Genomic DNA, 26,830 nt, shown 5'->3' with positions numbered 1-26,830 from the left:
TTACAACCATCTCATCCCAAGGATTGCAGTTATTAATTGACATTTTCTTAACTGAATTAAATTTCTCCTCCCATTTATTCTTTTACTTCTCTCTAGTAGTCTATGTTCTTTTATTACACTTGCAATTGAGCAAGTTTCATGGGTGATATTTATGTTCTGAATTGTTTAATCCAGAGTATCTAAAAGATCTTCTTCTTTCGGCTTTTCCCGGTTAGGGGTCGCCACAGCGGATCACCTGCTTCCATTTCTTCCTGTCCTCTGATCTTGCTCTGTCACACCAACCACCTGCATGTCCTCTCTAACCACATCCATAAACCTTATCTTAGGCCTTCCTCTTACCTGCCAGATTCATCCTTAGCATCCTTTTCCCAATATATCCAGCATCCCCCCTCAGCACATGTCCAAACCAACGCAATCTCGCCTCTCCGGCTTTGTCTCCAAACTGTCCAACCTGGGCTGACCCTCTAATATACTTATTCCTAATCCTGTCTACCTTCGTCACACCCAGTGCAAATCTTAACATCTTTAACTCTGCCACATCCAGCTCTGATTCCTGCCTTTTTGTCAATGCCACTGTCTCCAACCCACATAACATAGCCGGTCTCACTACCCTTTTGTAGACATTCCCTTTCACTCTTACTGGTACTAGTCTGTCACAAATCACTCCTGACACTCTTCTCCACCCACTCCACCCTGCCTGTACACTCTTCTTCACCTCTCTTCCACACTCGCCATTACTCTGAACTGTTGATCCCAAGTATTTAAACTAATCCACCTTTGCCAACTCTACTCCCTGCATCATCACCATTCCTCTATCCTCCCTTTCATTCACACACATATATATTCCGTCTTAGTCCAGCTGACCTTCATTCCTCTCCTCTCTAGAGCATATCTCCACCTCTCCAGGGTCTCCTCAACCTGTGCCCTACTCTCACTACATATCACAATGTCAACTGCAAACATCATAGTCCACGGGGACTCCTGTCTGATCTCGTGTGTCAACCTGTCCACCATCAGTGCAAATAAGATGATCCTTGATGTAATCCCACCTCCACCTTAAACACATCTGGCACTCCCACTGCAGATCTCAACCGCTGTCACACTACCCTTGTACATATCCTGTACCACTCTTACATACTTCTATGCCACTCCCGACTTCCACATACAATACCAGAACTCCTCTCTAGGCACCCTGTCATATGATTTCTCTAAGTCCACAAAGACACAATGCACCTCCTTCTGACCTTCTCTGTACTTCTCCATCAACACTCTCAGAGCAAACATCGCATCTGTAGTGCTCTTTCCTGGCATGAAACCATACTGTTGATCACTAACCATCACCTCCCTTCTTAACCTAGCTTCCACTACTCTTTCCCATAATTTCATGCTGTGACTGATCAGTTTTAATCCTCTGTAGTTACTACAGCTCTGCACATCATCCTTATTCTTAAAAATCGATACCAAAACACTTTCTCCAGTCCTCAGGCATCCTCTTACTTTCCAAGATTTCATTAAACAATCTGGTTAAAAATTCCACTACCATTTCTCCTAAACACCTCCAAGCTTCCACAGGTATGTCATTTGGACCAGCCGCCTTTCCATTCTTCATCCTCTTCATAGCTATCCTTACTTCCGCCTTGTTAACCCATTGCACTTCCTGATTCACTATCCCCACATCATCCAGCTTTCTTTTTCTCTCATTCTCTTCATTCATCAGCCCCTCAAAGTACTCCTTCCATCTGTTCAACACATTCTCCTTGCTAGACTATCGCAAAGATAAACAAGTAAATTCAAATGTCAGCATTGAAATTTCCAAATACACTGTAATCGCAGTGAGTGCCAATTTAAATTTCCATTTTTTTTCATGTACACTTGTCACTTTATAGAGAGATCATAAGCTGTGTTTCAATCACTTCAGATTAATTATGCTCTCCGAGTGTAGGTCGTTTAAGCACGGATATATTTCTACCTGGTTGCAACAACTTCCATAGTGCGTCTATTTGCATAAGGCATAATATCTCCAAAATTATATCAGTAACTGTCTGCATTTCCCATATTTCACTTACAAGTCTGGCAATGACAAGTATTTTATTTATTCACGGTTGTCCGGGTTAGTCCCACTAAGCTAATACCATCTTAGGTCTCCCCCGAAAAGAGGCTATTTTTTCTACTGGGAAAATTTGGCCAGGACATCTGGGAACTTTCCTCTACCCTTTTTTCAGTTAGGTGCTTTGGGAGTTTTTTTTACATCCACCTGACCTACCCACCAGCTCATGCAGATGGGTCCTCAGCTTAACGTCTCCCCTGAAGAATGGCACGCGCACACACACAGGAGTGCACTGTTGGCAGTCAATCTACCTGGTGTAGGAAAAGAACACTCCACCTCACATCTCATTACTAAGGGTTTTGCATCTAGGAAGAAAGAGGTCATTGTCTCCCTCTACTCTTCTCTCATTAGGCCAATCATTGAGTACAATACCCCATTTGGCATGTACCTCACTTAACACCTGCAATAACTGGAGAGGCCGCAAAAACACCTCACAAAGAGGATCTTAGCCTTAAATACTTGTCCTACATGGACAGACTCAAAAAACTCCAACTATTCTCGGTCTCATATTGCCTACTTAGAGGCTATCTCTGCTTGATTTACAAAGACATGTCTGACCCAGCTCTGTTAGAAATGCTACATCTAAAGAAATCTCAATCCTTCCGCACCACATGCTCCAGAGACCTCAATCTCATTACCACAATCAACAGAACATGCTGGAGGGACAGGTTCATAACCCAGAGACTGCCCATGCTATGGAATAGACTTGTCAAACAGAGCACCTCACTGTCTCTCTTCAAGAGAAATCTTGATGAGTGGATGGGAAATTCACCCCGGGGATCACTCCAGTGGCTCTACTCGACAGAGGCACTAAGAACTAAGGTCGGGTGGCACGATGCCAGGGTAATCCTATGGGCTAGGCTTGTAAAGGCTCCAGGGCCATTAGCCTACTGCACACCTATGAACCTATGATCTCAAACAACTGGAGTACTATAAGCCAAGAATGGTAGATGAATAAACCTGCTTACCAATCTACTCTGTGGAGTCTGACTTCTTATCTTAAGTGTAGGTGTGTCTGTGATTTATGATGGGCAGAGGAAATAATGAAGTCAGCCTTGGACTGTTTCTCCAGCAGGCCATCCCTTTTAAGTGCTGATGGGCTACAGTCAAGGGTGACAAGCAGTGAAAATGGCATCCCCGAGGAGAAAATGTTCAAAGATTTTATCTCAGCTTATCGTGAGCAGTAGGCACCAAAGTACTTAGAAGAGGAAAGATGAGAGCACTGTAGAGGGGATTTCATCACCTTAAAAGCCTTTCCAAACGAAGGATCCTCAGGAAGAAAATTTACAAAGGAAAACGACAATCACACAAACTTCAAACAAGCTTACCGGAATACATTTAAAAACTTCACATACAAAGTATTTATGAACTGCAGCTTAATTATGCATCTGCCAGTCTGTAGTGGCAGTGAGAAATATAAAACAGATGTGTGCTAAAAATGCAGACTAAATCTTTTAAATTGCATAATTTTTTTTTCCTGAAGAAAGTAAAACTGCAACTTATCTTCCAGTGCAACAGACAGCAGAAGTACTTGTAATGAAAAAATTTCCACTGCCACTGACAACTGGTTGTAAGGGATGAGTACTAATGGGAAACATTGCTATAAACAAAATAAGAAAACAGTTGATGATACATGTCTGCAACTGAAAACGTTCACTACCTGCATGGAAAGAGTAAACTGAAAAGCCTTTAAAGGACTATTACAGCTGCTACAATAAATTCATGAACAACTATACTCCAGAGTACATCTAACCAACATGTTAGCAAAACAACTTACATAATTGAATACGTTTGAGCAAGAGTCTGACAGTTGACCCAACTTACAAAGCTCCCCCAAACCACAAAGCTTTGACAGTCGCACTCCAAATGAGACATTAGTAGTAGTACAAGAGGTACACTGGGCTGGTGCCATTTTTAGTTCTTTGCTGCCCTGGCTTGACTAGGAGTCAGCACAAGGTGATCTGGAGTACAAATTCACAGGGATAAAGGTGACCACGCTGCCACTCCACATGAACAGTGATACCTAAGGAAACTGGAATGTCTAGTGAAGGAACAGAGAAGGAATGTAAGAGACAGGGTTAACCAAAGTGATGTTGGGAGGGAAATAGGACTGCGACAGTAAATATACTCAAACATGTGTGATTATGACAAGTTCCAAACACAACAGCACTATGTTCTCAGTTATACGTACAGTTGTAGTCAATCTATGGGGAGTCTACAGGAGCTCAAAAAACAAGAGGTAGCTGCCCTTGAGAGGTGTACACAGAGAGAACACTTAAATTTATCACAGCAAGACCTGCCCGGGCCTTAGGAACAAATTCTAGATTGTAAGGCTAAAAGAAGGTATAGTCTGATGACTAATTAAGCTGCTTCCAGGGTGGAATGCATGTTAACTCCTCTTAGGAGAACAGTGGTGGCTGCAATGGTTTGAATGGAATGGACTAACATTTCCAGGGTCAGTTTTTCCATGGAAAATAGAGGGCGTTAGATCTTTGCATATAAATTTGCTTATTCACAGGTTTCCCTCCTTACTCCTGACAAACTTTTTTTTTTCTAATCTGTTTAGTTCTGCCCAAATAAAACATCAACTGCCTATGCACACTCAGTGAGTGCAAAATTCTAACCCCCTTTGTCCTGTTGATCTGAAAAGAAAACAGGGAGGCAAATAACCTAAGCAAGGGATTATTCTGTCACCTCCTTTGACAAGAAGGGTTATTAGTATGTAAAGTAACCCGGTCACTGTGGAAAACAATAAAAGGCTCCTTGCACAGGAGGGCTTTACAGTTGAGAAATGAGTCCACCAGAGGTAACAGCCAACAATAAAGTAGTCTTTTAAGGGATACATTTAACAGATGCAGAAGCAGGTGGCTTTTCTCACCAAGTAACTTAGGTCCAATTGTAGAACAATCTCATTTTGTGGGTACTCTCAAAAGCAGCAATCCCTTAACAGATGGTCTGACTGGAAACTGAGTGTAGTGAGGAGTCCCATTGGCAAGCAAGCTGAAATGGCTAACACATTTACATCAAAAGAAGAACTGGGCAGTTCTGTTTTATAGGAAGGTGGGTAAGAATCAGATCTGTGCTTTATTTGTGTACTGATCTCTGTTGAGGTACCAGAGGAAAATTATTTCCCATTTAGTAAGGTATAATTTTCTTGTGTCTGGTTCCTACCCTCCCGCATAAGTTTGTGTCTTCTGAAAACATGTGCCAAAAGGGGATGAGTGCTGAATCATCCATACTGTCAGACGTAGAATTCTTAGGTTTGGGTGCAGTAGGTACCCATTGTTCTGTGTCAAAAGGTCCACACACACACACAAAGACATCAGTATTGGTGCTGATTTTTTAAAAGTTCATTAACAGACTGAATAGACCAAAGGGCGTTAATAATGGCATTTTTGGCTTCTCATCATTTACCTTCTGCAATACCCTTGGGGATTTAGGGTACTTGAGGGAATGCATAGAAAATTACTACTGCCCACATCATGGAGAAATCATCTGTCACCCAGGCTCCTGAAATTGGGGTCCTGGTACAAAATGCCCTGAGCTGTGTGGAGAAGCAAACAGGTCTACTTACAGCACAGCTCACCTATGTATCCACTCTAGGAAGACACCCCTGTTTAAGATCTATCTGTGAGTCTCGGTGAGTCCTGCTCAGTTTATCTGTTAAAATATTACCTTGTGCTGGGATGCAATATGTCCCGAGTGCCAGGCCAGACTACTAGGTTAGGTCCTAAGCTTGTAAAGAGGCCTGTACAACAAGAAACAAGTTCCTCCCTGCTTTCTGGGGTACCATGCGACTGGCATCACCTGTAAAGACGCACATCATCAGTAATGATACAAATCTATTTATTTAGCTGTACAGCCATGTAGCTGTAGTCTTATGTCATTCAGTTACCAACAAGCATACAAAAGACATTTTGATGCCCTGTTTTATGACAGCACACATGACAAATGAATTATTAGCACATTCTTATGAAATCAAAACTGAAATAACCAATTTGTCACAAAAAAGTTACATTTGGCACTACTGTCTGCTCCATCTTACAGCTACTAAAATCAGGTAATGGGGAACATCTAGGTGTCCTGGGTTTGAAATGCTTAAAACAACTTAAAGCAATACACAAATATTGACATCTGTAGGGAAGGACACATTCAGTTCAAAATAGTAATCAGAAATAAACAGTTGAAAATTTTAGTTTAAAATAAAAGTAGCCATCAGATCTCTTCAGAGTAACAGATTAAAAAGCTATCAGAAATACACAGTGCAAGTTGAAGCCTACAGAAGTGCAACTAAGATGGGGCAGCTGCCCCAGGCATAAGATGTTTTGGGGGTATGGAGGAAGCGATCAGCAGATTCCGGTTGGAAAGTAATGCAGCACAGGCATTCATTTACATATTGGCATTTCTGAATGCCAATATGGAAATTTTCAATACATTTTTTGCAATCAGGACTAAAGTACTTACTTCTGCACTTCATGTACAAGTTATGCAAGCCAAGACACCCCCCCACACCCCTTTTTTCTTTTTGCTCCTCATCTCAAATTAGAGTTGAGGGGCACCAGATCGAGGAGGGGCACCAGACACCAAATGAGCCTGCTTCGGCTCTGCAGTCCTATAAAGATTTGTTTTTCCTTTATACAGTTTCGCTCTCTTTTGTTTTCATATATTGTACCATAATGGATATTAACTGCTTGCAATAAAATTACAAACACCTTGGACTATAAAACCTCGAGCAATTTTTTAAGCAACTATACCAGTACCATTCTCTGAAAGTTTTTTTTTTTTTTTAATGAGAATGTATCTAACCATTTATAAAATACTGCTATTTCTACACAAGATGCAAAACAGACAAACTGTCAGCAATTTGAGGATAATCAGCAGGGAAACAGTTCAGCTGCACCCAAATGTCATTATCAACTAGCTTACAGTCTGCAAGCATTTTTTCAGTTTGCATTGCTACATTTTAAAAGCCTAGGAAACAAAACAAGAATGGAAGACTACTCACATAATAATCTGCACCTTCTTCCTAAAGGTAAAACTTGGAAAAACAAGAGGAAATCAAAGTCTTCTGTTAACTTACCTAGAAAAAAAAAAAGAAAAAATATAACTAGGTATCATATCAATCTATGTAAAACAAAACTGAGTATGAGGAACACAAATAGAGAGAACTATTCTGCATAAAAAGACAAAACAACAACTGACAAACTCCTGAACCTCTAAACAGCATCTAAAAAGCAATTATATGTAAAATATGAGCAAACAGTGAAGTACGGTTGTATAAGAATTTACCATAACAGCAGATGTCCTACTGATCAATATTGCAGTATTCCTGACATCTGGGTTGTCACCCCTGAGATCCGGCTGGGACACCAAAGCTTTACCTTCCCTAGGTCATAAATCCAACACATGACCTCAGCTCATATTCACCAAGTTATAAAGATGGATGTACAAGTATGATTGCTCATACTTTCTCGCTGCTAGTCTAAATACAGGTTGTGCATTCAGACTGTGGTTTGTTCAGTCGTTTTTACCTTTGCTCTATTCATCTATCCAGAGAACTATCCCACTGAGGAAACCTGCCTTTTTGTTTTTTAATTTTTGTTGAATTTGTAGATGTCGGCTAGGAAGGTTAAGTTTAAGTGCAGTAGGCAGATTCCATATAAGGACTTGCATACCAAATGTCTTGTTTTGCCTAGGCTCAGAACATAAAAAATCTTGCTCTGTCAGTCGTTCTTTCCAAAAAGCCTTCGGTCTAGGCTTGGCTGCAGAATATTACATACAGAAGCTTGAACAGACAAGAAATTCTGAGTTGCACTGAAAATCCAGACTAATTTTAAATGAAAGAAATGACCTAATCCAGGGTGTATGGGCAAACTATTTTCAAATAAACAAACTACTCATAAAATGCTGACTTTGGAGATCCAGGAGGAGATGGTTTGCTTACAGACAAACCCAATGTCCTGGAAATAAATAAAAAGTTGCTCAAATTTCCCAATATCTTTAGTCATACTTAGGTAATAGTTTTGTGTAATTGATGCTGACAGCTCCTTTTTGGGGGGAGCAGAAGGGTTGCCCCCACTGTTTGCTGTCCCTCTTGGACAAGTTAATCACTTCCTCCCCATACATCAAAGTAGGTGCCAAATGCCTTCTGGCAGTCATCAGGTGTTTTTTTTTTTGGGTCCTAATACCATCTATTGCTCATGTCCAGTAACACACCAAGGGTTCAATATGCGCTGGGTGTTAGCACAGCTGTGTCACCCTCAAAGCTACCCTACCCTTCCTTTTTTAGTCTGTGTCTGGTGGGATCTCCAGTCTCCCCCAGGGATTCAACCACAGGAATATAAAGCCTGAAGAGGTGCTGTCACGTATTTCCTCCTTAAGACGAGAAGAACTGACAAAGCCATGTCATTCCTCTCCTATCTCACACCAGCTCCAGTAGGTGTTTCGGACACTAACTGAACTCAGGCTACCTGGGTCAGAGTCAGAGCTTTACCTCTCTAAGCCAACACAGCTTGCAGTGTTGACAACTTTTACACAGTTTCCATAAAGGTATCAGGAAAAATGCAAAAACACATCAAGAGTTGATGATTTATGCGTTTGTGTGGATGGTGACCTGTGTCTGAACTAAACAGTTCATTCACATATTCATCGCCTGAATTCACTTTACCCTGATCAGGATCATACAGAGAGCTGAAGCCTATCACAATAGAGTGTGCAAAGTAACTAATAGAGAAAAGGGTGTTAAGTTTACTGCACAAAGACATCTACTTATGAAATGTTTTTAGGATGTCAAAGTGAAGCATCTGGAAAAAAAAACAACTGAACACAGAGGATGCGGAGACTGCGGGAGTAGAGAGCCCAGCTCTAGGAGAACAATCGGTAATTTACTTCACTTCTCATGTGCATAACTCACTGACTGAGTTTCCATGAACAAAAACAACAAAAATCAGTCACAGTAGTTTTATGATAGCTATGGGAAACTTGAAGAAAACTCAGTCCAACAAAATCTGAAAACCTGAGTTTAACCGTACTGAAATGATGGGTCTAAAATGAAGGAAAATAAGGAGGAATAGCCCTAGTTTCTTCCTCCCTTCTAATCAGTGATGTTATCCGATATAATGAAAAAGACTGCAGTGGGAAACAATTTCACTGTGGTTATGTAAAGGGGTTGGGGGGGACAGCAAAACCTGTTGCAAGACATGTCCTGAAAGGTCAACTGCTAATCTGTACACATCTACGTCTATACTGCATGAGAATATCGCATTAACTCATTACAACTAACAATAATAGCAAAGTGGGCTGTTAAAATAAAATGCAAAACAGTTTTCCCAAAACTGTTTAATTTAGTTATTTTGGCTCCTTGCAGCTTACCATTGGCTGCTATACCAAGGCCTCTCCTTGCCATCCGAATCCACCTTGCACTTCTTCACTCCCCGGACCTTCTCTGTCCAATGCTGAGTTGCCAGTGAGGTACCTGATGCTGCATCATATTCCTGCCTAAGAGTGTTGTCTGTATTGCTCCAACGTCCCTCTCTGCATGCACCACTTTTCCTGGATCAAACATGGAATGGGGATGTGCTGGCATAGCATCCTGTGTCAGTGCTGACTCAGCCACTGTCCCCCTCAACTGAATTCCTCTTGGACAATGCCCACAAGGTATATTCAAGTGCATAACCTCCTCCAATGCCGAGTGGCTAATCAAACAATGGTAGCTCGGACCATAATTACGGCTTTATCTTCTATACCTTGCCACTGGCTCCAAACAGTTCTTTTTAAACATCTTTACTAACATCACACACTGCCAAGTGACATAACTACACATGTCATTACAAGAGAGAAAAACAACTGCAACCAATTTTCTTCCCCTTGTAGATATACAAACATTTTTGTGTCTAAGAATTTTTCAATTTAACTTTAGACAGATTGCCAAAATCCTACCTTCCCAGAAATAATGTTTCATCCTGACCATTATTCTTTTATGTACTGTTCCCAGAGAATCAGTTTCTATGTAGTTTATTCCTTCTTACCTCAAGTTCTTATCTCCTTTACAGCATTTAACAATTCTGTTACAGTTGGTTTTGCTTTTGATTCCCACTTTCTAATGATAGCTATTTTGGCAGCCAACAGCATTAAACTTAATAGGCCCTTTCTGTTTGTAGGCAATTCAGTTTCTAAATCATGGCTCAACCCCCCCCCCACCCACACACACACACACACAGGACTGTGAAATACGCATTACTGACATGTCACAATGAATAGCAGTCCGACATCGGTACTTTTCCATTAGCAGCACATGGTCAGAAAAAAGAAAAACCCCACAGCAGGACTGTGAAATAAGCATTACTAACGTCAGATAATGAATAGTACTCCGACAAGGAAGACAACTTTAAAACCAGCCCCAAAAAAGCTGTTGCCCTGTTAACGGAAAAGTACCCAACATTCTATACGAGTGCCACTGTTTTCCAAGTACCTGCATCCAAAATCCTACCCTCTCCACCTCCGTTTTAACATAATTTCGTTCAATTTGGATTTGTAGTCTTATGTTTGTAGTCTTCTGTTTGCGTTATGTATATGACTATTAACAGTGTGCTCTGAAGTATTCCTTCAGATTTGTAAGTCCTAAACCACCTTATTCTGTTTGCAGAGAAAACTTGCATCATTTAACTCTTGCCCTCTATCCCTCTCAAATAAATTCTTTAATTATGATCCACAGCTTCTCCACTGGTTGATAAAAGTATGTCGGACTGTATACAATACTTGAGGAACTAAACATTTTCACTACTATGACTATGGATAGTAAGGTACATGTAAAGAGCTTCCTATTTCCCACTGTTTGTATGATCTGTTTTAGTCTCTTCTCTCATAACCTTACCTGCTAAAATAGAATTATTTTTAATTAAAATATCTAAATACTTCATCTCATCATGTCCTCACATAAATATGGGTACTGTTGAACCAATTCAAATCTGGGAACAGTTTACGGAAATAAACTTTGTTTTACCCCATTTATTTTACAGAATCCTACCAACTAAATTATACCCAGCTGCTGACGCACACAATTATATTTAATCCCACTTCCTGCCCAGCTAGTAGTACAACTGTCAACCACAAACTGTCACCTTCGATCTTCTGACAACAATTTACTTGGCATCTACAGGCCTTACAAAAAGTAAAGTCTGTACTCTCACTGTCTGAAATACAAACCCCACAGCAATCAGGACAATATGCAACATTCTTTTATTTGAGCTGCAACAAAAGAACTCCTCTTTGACTCTTGGCTTTGCACTTGCAGTTCTCCTGATTAGAAAAATAGGAGCTGAAAGTATTAAACTTATATCTTTCAGCTTTTCCCTGTTAGGGGTCGGCACAGCGGATCTCCGGTCCGCTAATGATTGGCAGTGGATTTTTACAGTGCCGAATTTCCAGCCCGACGCCCAACCTTCAAAGAAGGCACACCCATTCATGCACGCACCTACCTGCATTCTTCAGACGTCAACTCGACCACGGGGAGGACATGCAGACTCCACACAGAAGGCACTCCAGCCGAGAATAGAACTTTTCTAATACCTATATATACCCTCTCTCTCCTTTTCCTCATTTTTTATTTCTCTTATTCTTATTTCTCCTCTCTCTCCTATCTGCTGCACTTATTACTTCTAACAAATACTTATTTCTCACTCTCTCCCCCTCCTTAGCCATTTTTTGAATGTTCCACTTTGACATTTGCTTTATGAGTGAATAAACTCTCACACCTGTAACATATCAACTTGTTTCAGTGCTACATCATAATGTATTCATCTTGTTTTAATGATGGTATGTGTATTATTCTACAAGTCGTACAAATTAATATTTGTATTAATCTGGGTAATTACTATATATTGTAATATGTCAGCAGTTTTCATCTATGTATGTGGAACCTTTCTCTCTGGGCCACCGCTGAAAATGGATAAAAATATCTAGTCTGACTTTCCCAGTAAACAAATGTCAATACAGGCATGTGCACCTTAACATCCAGGATAGGTTCTATCACATAGAACATTAAGCGTCGTGGACGTAAAGCAAACACCCTATACTTTGTAATGTGCTTCGCATAAAGTACAGTATGGATGTAAATGCGATTGGATGTTGTGTGGAAGGAAGTTAAGCAGTGCACACCTGTAAATAAATGCAAGATGTTACTGCATACCTCAGAGGTATGTCAAGATAAGGCTGAATGATAAATGGGCCTTTATTCCAACATACAGACTAGCTATATGAAAAACACTGATATTGACTTTGTTATTAGACAGGTATGAAAAAGCAGCCGATTTCCCTGCAAACTGTGCTGTTCATCAATCTCACCAGAAGCATCCCCTGTAAAACAGCAAATTACTTCCCATGGAAAATGCTGCAGTTCGGTTTAAGCATCATTAAGCAAGATTACTCAAAAAAGGATGCCAGTGACACAGGATTTAAAGAGAGCCAATAAGCACTGCAAGAAGACACTTATGGGTGGGGGCTTCTCATAAATGAATGAGTGCTTATGTCATAAGTGATGGTTTAATAAAGATGCTTCTTGTTTAAAAATAGGGAGCAGGAATTGAATAATTTATTTAATGTTGCTTAGCTTATATGATATATAGTAATATATGTAAAGTATAATATTTGTTGATGTGTTAATACAGTTTGATTACTTTGTATAAATGTAATTTGCCTATGTCACAAGTGATAACTCAATAAAGTGTATTTAAAAAATGTATATATATAGGTATGTGTATATATATATATATATATATATATATATATATATATATATATATATATATATATATATATATATGTGATTCCCATTGCCTTTCAGTGACTTTTTTTAACTGATTTTTTTAAGTAAAGTGATGATACCATTGTAGTCTCAAAACCTGCAATGCATCCCTTTCCCATTTGTTCTATAAAGATACTTGATACAGGTCTAAAGCTGCAACTCTGAGAGCAGAGGAATCAATTAAAATGCTAAGTAACCAAGAAAAGTGAATAAAATCTGAAGCATCAACAATCTATAACGCAAACACTTGCCTACTGACCACAAAAAAAGTGTGGCCAGGAGCAAACCAATCCACAGCTAAAATAATCTCCTTTTTTCTTAGTCTCAGGGTTGTCAAGAGTTCATAGCTGGTGAATGATGCATCTACAATGACCTAGCTTGTTGTCAGAAGATAACACAAAAACACAGCCTACTCTACAGAAACTGTCAATGTGCCTTAAAACAAGGATGCCAAGGCTGTGATTATATCCACCCACCTAAATATAGAATGTGTTCAATGTTTCACAAACTGACAAAGCTAAATGTGCAAAATCAGCCCCATGCATGCCTGGCAAGACCTGCCTAGATTTAAATATCTTTTAAATACTTCCTCATAGTTAAGTCGGATGAGAAGGAATACGTTTTTCGAACTTTTACTGGAACTTCTACAAAATAACAGAGTCCCATATGGGAAAAGAAGACAGCTGCAATATGAAGTCATCCTCTATGTAGCAAAAAAAAAAAAAAAAAAATGGAAGAGGCAAGCACAAAAATAATTGGCCCCCCAAGGGTCTGCCAGCATGGCCTCTTACCTGCTCCTATTAACTAACACAGCTGCCTCACTTCAGGACACCCACCACACAGAGAATACACAGCAGACACCTTCAGTAAGGCACACAGATGTTCCTATTTGGATAACTTGATGTTCTTTCTTAAGGAAAGCTCTTTCATAAGCAGCAAACAAAATGAATCAAAACTGAAGCAGCATCAAAACATTGAATTCCCAAAACATTTAGAGCAGCTGCAGAGTATTCACTGTTACTACTCCTGCTCACCAGAATACCACTGCCATGTAAAAGCTTGGAGTAAACAAGCACTCAAACTTTGCTCCTTAAGGACAGGCATAAGCAGTTTTCACATAAATTTTGTAACAAAAAGGGAAGCTTCCCAGTGGGTATACTTATCTGCTCAAAACTGCAGATGAATCCAAACTGAGATAGTCATGCTGGCAAGCTTACGAGAAGTCTGCATAAGCATACATATGTCAAGAAAATTTTGACTTTCGTTATTTCTGTATGTCCCATTATACCAGTACATACATTCACGCTAAAAGACGGATGTTTGGCATGCAAGGAAGGAACCCAAAGCACAGTACACTAGTTAGATGTGTGATTATTGGCAGGATATGCTCTGTATAGTTACGGTTACTTGACTTAACAACGTGAAGATAAGCAATTACTGGCAAACCTATTTATGCAGTGCTGACCGATAGAAAAAAAGGAACACATGAAGGGAATTTTTGGCATGAAAGTTTAACTAAACAGGTTTAAACAAAAACAAATGATAGATGGGAAACATAACTTATACAGTGCGACACTGGTGTTATAAAGGGATACTAATGAAAGTGATACAAGTCCACCCTATTCAACCATAGCCCAAGTACAGGCTTCTTAACCCCTTTGCACAAAGGTGGTGCCCACTACTGACCCTGGAAACAATCACCCCATTAGCTTGACAAGTCTGATCTGTAAGGCCATACAGCGTATTATTATGGATCTTAAACAAGGACATAGGCAGTCTCCAAGTACTTGACTACACCCAGTTCGGATTAGTCAAGGGCAGATCTTGTCTGTTGAACCTGGCTGACTTTTTTGAGACTGTCACCAAGGCACTGGATGAGGGAAAGTCAGTACATACAGCTTACCTTGACTTGGCCAAAGCCTTAGACACAATCCCCCACTCCGGCACCATTGAAAAGCTAACACAACTTGGTGTAAATCCCTACCTCATCAGGTGGGTGGCCAACTGGCTCACCAATAGGACCCACAAGGCCAAAATAGGTGCCACCACCTCTGACAGTATACCTGTCACTAGTGGTGTTCCCCAGGGATATGTCCTGGGACCCCTATTGTTTGGCATCTACTTCACAGAGGTCCAGGCAAAGACAAAAGGCCTGTGGCTGACCATGTTTCCAGACGACTGTAAGCTGGGTGCTGTCACTGACTCCCCAAATGATGTTAACATACTACAAGAGGGTCTCACATCAAATGACTGGTGCCAAAGTAATGGCCTTAAGTTAACTGCAAAAAAAATATATGATCACACCATTCAGAAAAAACACGACCCCTACTAATCACCACATCAACGGCAATCTCCTAAGCACACAACATGTGGTGAGAGACCTGGGTAACACAGGTTGACAACAATCTCACATTTGACCATCATGTAGCGGCAATGGTCAGAAAAGCCTTATACTTGATTCATCTCATAAGTAAAGGGATTGCATCCAGAAAAAAGGAGGTTATTACCTCTCTCTCTCTACGCCTCCCTCATTAGGTCAATAATTGAGTACAATGCCCCATTTGATATGTACCTTTCCAAACACCTGCACCAACTGGAAAGGCCACAGAAATACCTTACAAAGAGGATCCATTGGCCTCCAACACCTGTCCTATGTGGACACGCTCAAATCACTATCAATCTACTCTGTATCATACGATTGCCTCAGAGGTGATCTGTCTCTCACCTACAAGGCAATCTCAGACCCTACTCTACTAGAGATCCTCCATGTTCATAAGTCTAACTCCTCATGCATTACCTGACCGAAAGGCTTAAGTCTAATATGTAACATTAACAAAACCTGCAGAAGAGACAGGTTAGTCTCCCACAGGCTGCCCCATCTCTGCAATAGACTCCCTATACACATCAAACAAAGTACATCGCTGACCCTCTTCAAGTGCAACCTTGATGAGTGGATGGGAAACCACTAATTTGTCAAGGGGTTCCCACCTGTGTCCCTCCTTGACATGGGCAACAGGTGCTCATTCAGGTTTCATTTTTGAGGATAAACTCTTGGCTAGGCTTGTAAGGGCCCCACAGCCATTAACCTAGTAATCTATTATGATAAATCTACAGTTAAAAACTGAAGGGCATGCTGAAAGAATAGAAGTTTATGGAAGTAGAATAATAAGGTATACTCTGCAAGAACTGGAGACATACTTCATGTCTTAACAAATAAAGACATTCACATCATCAACACTGTGTGATGTCACAAGCCTAAAAATGTATGGGCTAATGCTCAACTTAGCACCAGGAACACTAAAAGAAGTCAATTATACGAGTTGTAGAGAGATGGTGCAAAGACATTGCTACCCTAAAATGTTAGCAACTGCAAAATACAGATTCCACTGGAGGAAACATAGCATATCTGTATATTAGGCACAATTCTGCAGCTTATCAGAGTACTTGTCAGGTCATAAAGGAATAAAGGCAGCTGTTAAAAGAAAGCAATAGTTTGAAACATCTACAGTGTGTGCCGGAAAAAGACAAAGGTCCTGGTACCTGCATCAATCTCCCATGAAATCTCACTTGTGCTCGTTTATCTTTCAGGAAAGCTTTCTGTGAAACAAGCACTCAAGTCTAGATTTCAGAGCTGGGGGTGGAGTGGGAGGGCACGCTATGCAAGTCCCTGCACTGGGCAGATGCTCTTGGGCCTAGTGATTCCAGGCAGGCTGGCAATAAAGGTCCCTGGTTTCCTGTTCTACCTTGTTATAATGAGTGACTTCATAGCGCTCAACCTTCCATCTCCAAAGTATGGAAAAATACTACTACTTATAATGTGGAGTTACAGGGCAAAATGTGGAACACAGTTTATTAGCAATTTCAACTAGGAAGCTTACAGGATGACTGAAATATGTTACATTAGTCAAATAAAACATTTTTGATGAATTAATATGACTCATTATAATCTACCACGGATATCGGTTGAAGTTTATTGCTAAATATCTAAAGAACCTTTCCAATGTGGAAATGTGAGGAACATGGGCTTTCTAAAACTCAAAATGGAATGTGATGTCCACATTTACATCCAGGACATGCCAACGTCCTTAGGAAGGAGACATCAAACGCGGGGGGGGGGGTACAAAGCCCTGACATCTGGAAGCTTGGGCAGGATGCTGGCCCTCCCTTCCAACAGAGATCCCAAAAGTTGCAGACTGAAACAGTGAAACACACAAAAAGCACAAAACATTTACAAGTCTAGATTGACCAACAAACCAACATGAACATTCAAGTAGTGCATACCAACTACTACCTTACAATTCTTTATGATACTGGTTTCAAAAGCTTTCAGCTGATGTCTCTATGCAGATTTTATGGGGGGGGTGTAGAGAAAGTTTAGCATTATGGTCAGACATAAGCAATGGGAACACATATATATATATATATATATATATATATATATACACACACACACACACACACACACACACACACACACACACACACACACACACACACACAGGCTTCATCATGGATATCCTTACAAAAACATACCTTGTATGGGCACATTTACTAACTTTTTTTTTTTTTTTAGTAAGTCAAAAATCCACCTTCAGTTCAGGCAAAGGCAAATCCAATGAATCCTACCTACAAGTCCTACATACTGTTGGAAATGACAAAAACAGCCAAAGGATCAGGTTACCCAAACAAATTATTTTATGGTATCTATGAGTTCTAAAGGCAGTTATTAATGTCCTCTTGTCAGAGGAAGGATGATGCCAACAGTAGAGTATCCAAGGAAACTTTAGGCACAAGACCGCTTGTCCATTCTCTTCAATAAAGTTTCCTTGGGTTCTCTGCTGCTACTCTTTAGAGATCAGCCTTCCTCTGAGAAGAGGGTACTAACTGCTTTAAGCACTCATACTTACCACAGAGGAATTTGTTTGGGTAAACTAAGTGACCCTTTGGTGGTTTTCATTTTTTTAATCATTATCGAAAAGGAAGATGGAGCCTAAAACACAAAGTAAATACCAAAAAAATGGCAATACAAGAGATGCCCAGGACAACATGTTATACACAGGTCACTGAGGGATGATGCACACAACTACAACTAAGAAATGTTCTTTGACCTCCAGCCACTCATTAGGTTAACGATGATGTAATCCACAGATCATCTCCCTGAAGTGACACCCTAAGAGTTGTACAGTTGCAACACACACTTTCAATTTTCTAATGCCAGCAGTTTAACTTACTCTACCCTCAGTTACAGTACAAGCAGTAGTATGAAGTGATGAAGTGCAACTCAGCAATGAACAAATGTAATAAGGTAAACTACCCAACGACAGCTGTATTTTCTCAATGAACACCACTTCTTTGCTGCCAATTAAAATACAGTAAGCATTCTAAAACATGAATGGTGAAACAGCTCAAATTCAAGTAACAGTTTGAACTTTAGAGACAGATCTGTTTTAATCAGACATACTGACAAAGACTTCATATATGGATTTCATTACGCATCCCACTGTTATGTTTCCATATCTGTCTATCCTACCCCTATTTTAAACCTAGTTCAAGCTATGTTAAAGAGGCAAGTCTATGCATTGATCTTTGTGCTGTTCCTAACCACAGTGGTCCTTTCCCACATTATATTCTCTACCAGTATGCCTGGTGCCAGTGGATCATTAAAATGACAATACTGTGGGTTTTGTTCCCTAGTACAGGCACGTCATATACCAGGTCTGAAAACAGCATCAATCAGAGGGTGTTGCCCTTCTGATTGGACATTAAACTAATGACTTGTATCACACTTTCAAGGTAAGTCTAGATGGACCTTAAGTTCTTATGGCACCACAAAACAGGATAATTCTTAGCATCCTGGCATAAAGTTTTTGTAGTCTTCATTAATAACATTGCAAGTCTGAAATGTGTTTACCAATTTACTTGAAGCTTACTTAACTCTACAATAAAATGAACAAAAAATTAAGTTTTTATGTGTTTTCAAAATGTAACTATAAGTCAGGGTCTGCAGGCCAGCTTTATAATCCACCATAAAATCTTTTAAACGTGCTAATGAGGAACAACCAGCATTCAGCTATGCAATCTAGCACTGCAGCAAAAACAAGTTAACAGATGTCCTTTCCTCAAATGAACAGACATAAAATAGTCCATATTTAAAAATTAATAAAACAATGAAAGCATCTGTAAATAGTTTCAGAACTCTCTTAGATCCTCCCACAGTGAAACTCTTGTCTTTCTTGCTCTCTTAAAGGTACGAGATGAAAAAAAGTTACTGCACTAAAACACTTCAATAAAGTAGGTACAGAAGTAAAATGAAAACAAAATCATCTGCCTTGTAAACCTGTAAAAGGTTTGGTCACCAAACTGGCTTTTAATGTAAGGATATTGGGGGTGGAATCACATGTAGCAATAATGAACTTCAAAAATTCCTGGAATTCTCCAGGACTTAGCATTCACACTACTGAACTTGAAGCAGTTTTCAAAGCCTTTAATTTAGCTGTTAAACTGTGCTCTCAGAAAATTCCCCAAGTTAATGAATAAGCCATGGAATGTACTCTGAAGAGCTATGTGTCACACTATCAAGAAAGGGAATGTTAGTTGTAAAACATGAACTATGACAGCAAGTCAGTGAAATACTTTTCTGACTATGTTGCAGCCCATATAAAAAGCTAGTCCAGTTTACTTTCACCTCCCAAATAAAAAGCTACCATAACAAACTCTTGTTAAATAGTTAGCATGTGACATATTTACTAAAACATAGAGAAGACTTAAGAACTAAGAAAATACCAACCTGAGATGGGCATGGGTCTCCCATCAAATCACACAATAAACAAAAACTCCCTTTTGTTTCTTCACCCTACTATTAGTACAAAAGTATAAAACTAACTAAAAAATATAAGAAATCTTCTAAAGAAGTAAGAAACATTCCTACCCAAATCATATTTTTCATACCAATACAGTGGCTTAAACCAGATACTGTTCTGCATTTTGGTGGGTGGTTGGAGAAAACACACACAGTGGACCCCTTCAGATTCCTCTTATTGAAAACGCAGACTTGCACTTTGCTAGAGAATGTAGTTAAAAGAGATGAAGTGCATTTTATTATACAGAATGTACTTCCTTCTGGTAATAACCTTACCCTCTTAAATATATGTCAGGTTGTTGGAAAAATATGTCATAGGATGTCAACATTTCTCTGCATACAACTGCTGCTAATTCATGTAAACAAATATTTTTGATTCAGTGAAGACTAAGGCTGAGCAAAAATATAAAATGCGAAAAAGCTGTATAAAACATGAAACTCTTTTTCAGTAAAGATTAAAAGATTTGAAATGTGACCAGCTGTACAAGACTAGCATTTTTTTTCCTGTGGAAATACAGTAATGTTATAAATGTTGAGCTGTTTTGTGCGCACGCACACACACGCACAGGCCTTGGTCTCCTAAACTGCTACGTCAGCCTAAAGCTAGGCTGACTTATAAAGCTGGACACTTCTGGTTATTAACTCTGCTTTAATGGAAGTCATTTGGATTTAACATTCTGATCCAACAGGAGGAAGAGTCAGGATTTCTTTACTTAATGCAGAAAGGGATATCTAAAAGGATTGCACCAACTGATTACTTCCCACAGTTGCCTTATTTTAGAATATATCTTGGAGTTTATTAATCTAATTAGACTTTCTTTTGCAGGGTGCCCTGCTGGCATCAAGGATAAGGCTGTGACTATTGTTTGGCCCAGCAGACCCAGGTTCCATTAACATCTTGTGCGACTGACTCAGCAGCATGGAGGAATGGTTGTTAGCATCCAGGATGGGAAGGCAGTTCTCTGGGCATATCCTGCAGTGAGACATGGTGGAGGCTGGGATGTTGCTATGGGAGGAAGGCGTGGTCCAAGGTAGGAAAAGGGAGAATAAATGGCTGAGCTGCTGTGCAGGTGGGGCAAAATGCCATATATCCTCAATGCACGCCTACCCCCTCAGACATTACCACAGGACCATGAAGAAGGGGGAGTGTAACAGGGTAGGTCAAAATGATAAAAACTCCCCAGTGGATGTTGACGGTCAGGACCCCAACATACCCCGAATTATAACTGTGCCCACTTATCAAATAAAGCCTGGTTAGCAATATTTAACACAAGTTAAACACTCTGTTGGCTCATTTTGAGAGTGCACAGTGATTGTGACCTTGGTGTGTGACACTGAGCTGGCTGGTGCAAGAGTCCTGCTGTAAAAGCAAAAAAGAGTGGTGGTACTGAACTATTACTCCCACCTAGAAAATGCTGTTCATCTGTGTATGCACATGCAAACATACAGCTACTGCTTGAAAAGTACTGAGTTGTAAGCAGGGTTGCCAGATTTCCGACTGGCCAAGTAGGGACTAAAAAAAAAAAAAAAGTCTTTCACTGTAAGTGAAGACTAAAAAAACGGGTCTTCCACGTCTTTAATGCGGAACATCAGAGAAGTAGCTCTGTGTTTATTTTTTATTTGATTGGCCCGGGCCAATCAAAAATAAACAAACACAGACCTACTTCTGTTTAATGCGAAACATCGCAGTTCCGCATTACACAGAAGTAGCTCTGTTTTGCGATCTTTTGATTGGTCCGTATACCAGTATATGGGCCAATCAAAAATCGCTAAACACAGAGCTACTTCTGTTTAATGCAGAACTGCAATGTTCTGCATTAAACAGAAGTAGCTCTGTTTTGCGATGTTTTGATTGGCCCGTATACCAGCATATGGGCCAATCAAAAATCGCTAAACACGGAGCTTCGTTTAATGCGGAACTTCCACATTAAACACAAGAAGCTCAGTGTTTAGTGATTTTTGATTGGCCCATATGCCGGTATACAGGCCAATCAAAAAAAAAACAAAACAAAGCGAAGGCTGCCCAGGATTTAAACCGGCAGGGTGGGACTCGGGATCAGGCTGCTGATCTCGGGACAGTCCCGCCCAAATAGGGACATCTGGCAACCCTGGTTGCAAGTGAGGTGTATGAAACCCAAAGGCAGCAATGATCAACTGCCATGTGCTCTTAAGGCTAAGCGTGTATTTTTTTTTTTTTTTTTTTTTTTTACAGCTGCATAGTTTGCACAACCATCCTTGACATGTTCTACTGTAAAGTACACTGTCCCATCTTAGGAAGTGTTCTTGTTTTAATAAGCTGCTCCCGGTTAGAAAAAAATCTGTATACTTTAACTAGTGCAAATCACACTTGTGCTGTTAGAAAGAAGCTGTATTTTAGGTAATGCAAGTTCTCAAAAACATCATGACAGAGTTTTGCAGCAGAGATCCAGAGCTGTAGTAGTACAACATGAGTGGTAGGGAGTGGGCCAGTGAAGTACATTTACTTCCTTTATTTATATACATTACAGGTAAACATGCTGGTCAAAGGACCACTTTTCAGCAATGATGTGAACCAAAGGTAAACAGTACAGCATGAAAAAGACAAGACAGTGGCAAGGAACAGCCACGTAGCACGCAGTTACATAACAGAATAAGTTAAGAGCAAGACACACCATATCCCATCATAACCAACTTATTACGTTTGAAACATGGATGTCAAGAAATTCAGCTCGAGAGGTGAACTTGGAATCCATGTAAAGAACACGAGAGAGTTATGACTAGAGATATACAAACATAATTCTTTATAGAACGTGGAGCTTTACATACTCCATATATACTACCTGTTAAGGGGGGGGGGGGGGAGTACATGAGTTCAAAAGTGTTTTAGATCTTTAAAAGAAATAAAACAGTATCATCATACAGTGGGCAGAAGAGAAGTACTGCTTCTTGGCCTTTTGGCTAAGATTAAGTGTAGTAAGTATCCCAATTGCTCTGCCATACTTTTTTTTTTTTTTTTTGAAACTGTGGCAGAGCAAAGTATCTAGCACCATTTTCAGCTGTTTTAGCATCTGTTGCTGTTCTATGCATTTAAGTTCTAGCATGAGACAACTGCTTATCAGTGCTTTCAGAGATCAGAAAGGTGTCTATCAATCCTTTTTTCCCTGATTTCAAGAATAATCATGGTGGTCCATGCACTACACAGAAAGTATAAACAGGACTCTGATCATAACCATCCTAACTATGCATGAAATAGTGCACTACACCGAATGTCTACAACAGGATTCTGGCCATAACCATCCTAACTGTACAAGAAATGATGCACTACCAGAAATTATAAACAGGCTTCTGATCATAACCATCCTAAACTTTACTAGAGGAAGTGAATATAACAGAGATAAAACAACTGGAATCGGTATCTTTAGTAAAGGATAGGAGCAAATTACACAGGAAAAACGGGAATTGTGGGAAGAGTACATGCAGAGGAGGAATGAAGTTTAAAACAAGTCAGGATTTGAATGAGCTATGTAATGTTTGACAGTGACTAGATAGATAAGTGATGTTATAATGTTTGCAACTACAATTATGTCAATGTGGCTTCTGATGTATAATGTTTGCAACTACAATTTTGTCAATGTGGCATCTGATGTATAATGTTTGCAACTAAAATTATGACAATATGGTTTGTTTTCATTTATATAAATGTATGACTGCCTATGTCATATGTGATAATTTAATAAAGATGCTTCTTGTTTTTAAAAAAAACAAGAGAGCTAAATCTTGACAACACAAGCTGGTTATGATTTGAGAAACCTAGTAGTAATTCTATTAAGTTCACGGCGCTTGGGCTGCTGTCGAGGTGAATTTCTTGGCATTTATGACTTCAACACAAACCAGTTACAGAGACACGATCATTATAGTCTGTGTAGCGCACATGGCACTGTGATTACATTTTGAAAACGTGGAAAAGAAACTTGTTAAGCAACTTTGTGCAGTGACAGCCAGTCTTATTAGCATTTAGTGATGCTTTACCAAAAGCTTGTTAAGCACACCTAAGCAATGTTAAGATCAGGTCTCATGTTAGGGATTGACAGCACACAGTGTCATCTGACAAAAAAAAAAAATGTCAGAAGGTAAAACAGCTTTTAAAAGTTGTCAGAATTCAACTTCACTAGGCCACATTTATAAACAAAGTGTGGCAGAAAGAAGTGTCTGGTATCTTTGAAAACCATCAGTTCTACAGAGGGATACTTAATGTCTGCTTGATAGAGCCAAGTGCTTTACCGGCTTTGAAATGCTTTGAAAGCCAGTAAAACGCATTGCGCTCCTATACTTTTTTTTTCTGTAACTGATACTACATGGAACATACAAATCTCTATACACTACAGGGAATTTTGATCAGATCACAATTATACCCCTTTATTATATTCTCTCAACATGGATGCAAATGCCAAGATTCATCGCTTGGAATCCATGTCTGTAATGCATAGTAAAGTTATGATCAAAGACCTGTTTATAATACTCTGAAATGTACAGAGGATATGCCACAGAATTACCCAGATGAAATGTTCATGTTACTAGCTACAGCAGTTATTTAAATCAAATTGCAGTGTGTATAAAATAATCAACCGGATTCATAAGTACAGAAAAGTCACAATACAGCAAGAAGGTCAAACATTGAACTTTATTTTTGACTCAAAATCATGCAAGATGTACAGTTTAAAATTACTTCTGGGTTATCTGGAAAGCATCTTTGTTTTCAAGACCTTCAAACTTCACAATTCTCAGCCATCTCCTAGGAATTACACTATACTGGAGCATTACTCCAACACAATGTACAAGTACTTAAGATTTTAATTCCCTAAAAATAGATGATGCCTTACAAGTACTCTCAACATGCTCCCTATCTCATTGTAGTTATACCAGGAAATACACTTAAAATAAATTCTGTTTTATGAATAAACACATATGACAAGAACGCACAGTCAATGGTCATGCCAGACTTAATTCGTCTTTCTGATCTAAGGAAGCACAACTACATCTCTATCAGTTTTCCTGACTAATTTAATATAGCAATAACCCACGCCTGGGTGTGGGTAATGCTGGATTTACCCATGGTTGGTGTGGTTTGGTCTCGAGAGCGAAGCCCGAGGGACCAAACAAAGCCAACCGTGGGTAAATACAGCATTACCCACACCCAGAAGTGGGTTATTGCTATTATACCATGACATTATTTAAGAAAAGAAACTATTACTTTTCTTAAATAATGGCATAGTATTAATGCCTGTTTACTGCCCTTCCGCAGATGTCTGGCATCCGCGGCAGTTCTGATGTACTGCGCGCCTGCGCAGTACATCAGAGCTGTGGGCAAAAGCAACGGAGAAAGCAAGATCTCCGTTGCTTTTTTTTTTTTTTTTACTGTTTCGCTATGTTAAATGGGTTTAACATAGCGAGACAGCTTTAAAATAAGTAAAAACAGTAAAAAAAAAGCAACGGAGATCTTGCTTTCTCCGTTGCTTTTTTTTTTAAAACCTGTCTCGCTATGTTAAATGGGTTTAGCATAGCGAGACAGCTTTAAAGTAAGCAACGGAGATCTCCGTGGCTTATTTTAAAGCTGTCTCGCTATGTTAAACCCATTTAACATAGCGAGACAGTGTTTTAAAAGTAGAGTTATACTAATGGAAAAAAGTCCAGGCGACCGGACCTTTTTCCATTAGTATAACTCGATTTACAATGTGCACACTGGCCAATCAGTGTGCACGTTTTGGGGGGGTCATGGTATAATACATTTTCTACACCTACTTCACATGATTCAGGACATGGGGGCAAGGGAGGTAACAGACCCAACCCAAGACAGGATATCAGTCCACTGCAAGGTGTACAAACGTACATACATGCACACCAGACACAGTTTAGTACCACTAATCAGCCTGCCAGCACATTTTTGGAATTCAGAAGAAAACTAGAGATCCTGATGCAAAAACCTGTACAAAAGGAGAACACTCAAACTAAAAATAAAATTCACCTCAGCACAGAATCAAACAAGAGTTCTAAGCAAAATGAGAGAGCAATACTTACCATTGCACTGGTCTGTATTCAAAGTGACAAAGGTCCTCTCTCTTCAGCAGTGCCAATAGATAATTGCAAGTATCCCAAGTCATCTGCTCACTTCATGCCTGCAGTCAATATTTAGATAGGAGTGTGCCGATTTTACAGCTGAAACAAGCATTTTCTTTACTTTTGAAAACAGTGTCTTAACTAATGCAGTCTTCCTAAACAGTTGGAAACATTAAACTCCAACTTATTTGCTCAAGATATCTGGACAAGAGTTGCTCTATGACATAAGGGGAGCTACAGGTGACCCTAGTTCGAACAGTGGCTCGGGTCACTGTAGAAGCTGGCAGAGGAGGATGGGAGTGAGTGAGTGGCTGCTGCCAGGTAGCATATCATAGATGGCAGGATCTAGTTCATCTGGCTGACACCTGACTGGAGCAATCTCTCTCAACAGCTATGACTTAAGCATAGCACCACAATTTTGGCTCTTAGATTTACCCTTGCTCCTCCTAGAGTTCCTCATGAAGTCAGACCTGTTCAGAGGAACCTATCTTATAAATAAAATTAACTGATGCTATCGGTACAGCATCTGGTATAGAAACAGCTTCTTTTATGATAAGTGCTCCTCTTTTTGACTCTCTGCTACGACTATGACATTTAATGACTGGAAGAAGAAAGATCTGTGGAGTTCAAGGTTATTGGGGCAGTATTGCTGTGCACAGATGCTCTATCATTTAAAGGGCAACTATACCTGGTCCTGGAAGAGCTACCACAAATGAGGGGGTAGGCTGTCCCATATGGCTAGCAAAGTGGCTGAATTCATGAGGGACTCTGGCTGGAATAAATGGGCCATTGTGCTCTCGCCTGCCCTGGAATCCTCAGCAAGTGCCACCATGGAAAGAATGAGCCAGTTAGGTACAGGTAGAAGATCCATCAGATTCAGTCCTATGAGAATGTAAAAAAGTTCTGGACTAAGCCAGAAATTGGGACACAAAGATCTAAAATCAGGAACAAATTTTATGTATTACTGTAA

General features: G+C 39.8%; 1 protein-coding gene and 1 pseudogene across 11 annotated transcripts in view; one reads left to right on the top strand and one right to left on the bottom strand.

The window, feature by feature from the left end:
* RAPGEF2 (Rap guanine nucleotide exchange factor 2) overlaps positions 1-26,830 on the bottom strand; it is a 2,418,607-nt gene that overhangs the window by 2,080,824 nt on the left and 310,953 nt on the right. The window lies entirely within an intron of this gene.
* Positions 22,685-22,860, top strand: LOC122795133 (annotated as a pseudogene).

This window comes from Protopterus annectens, chromosome 2.part1, assembly GCF_019279795.1.
Source record: "Protopterus annectens isolate FY-2018-M chromosome 2.part1, PAN1.0, whole genome shotgun sequence".
Classification (NCBI taxonomy): domain Eukaryota; kingdom Metazoa; phylum Chordata; order Ceratodontiformes; family Protopteridae; genus Protopterus; species Protopterus annectens.
The sequence above is the reverse complement of the archived record's forward strand: the minus strand, read 5'-3'. Positions and strand labels throughout refer to the sequence as shown.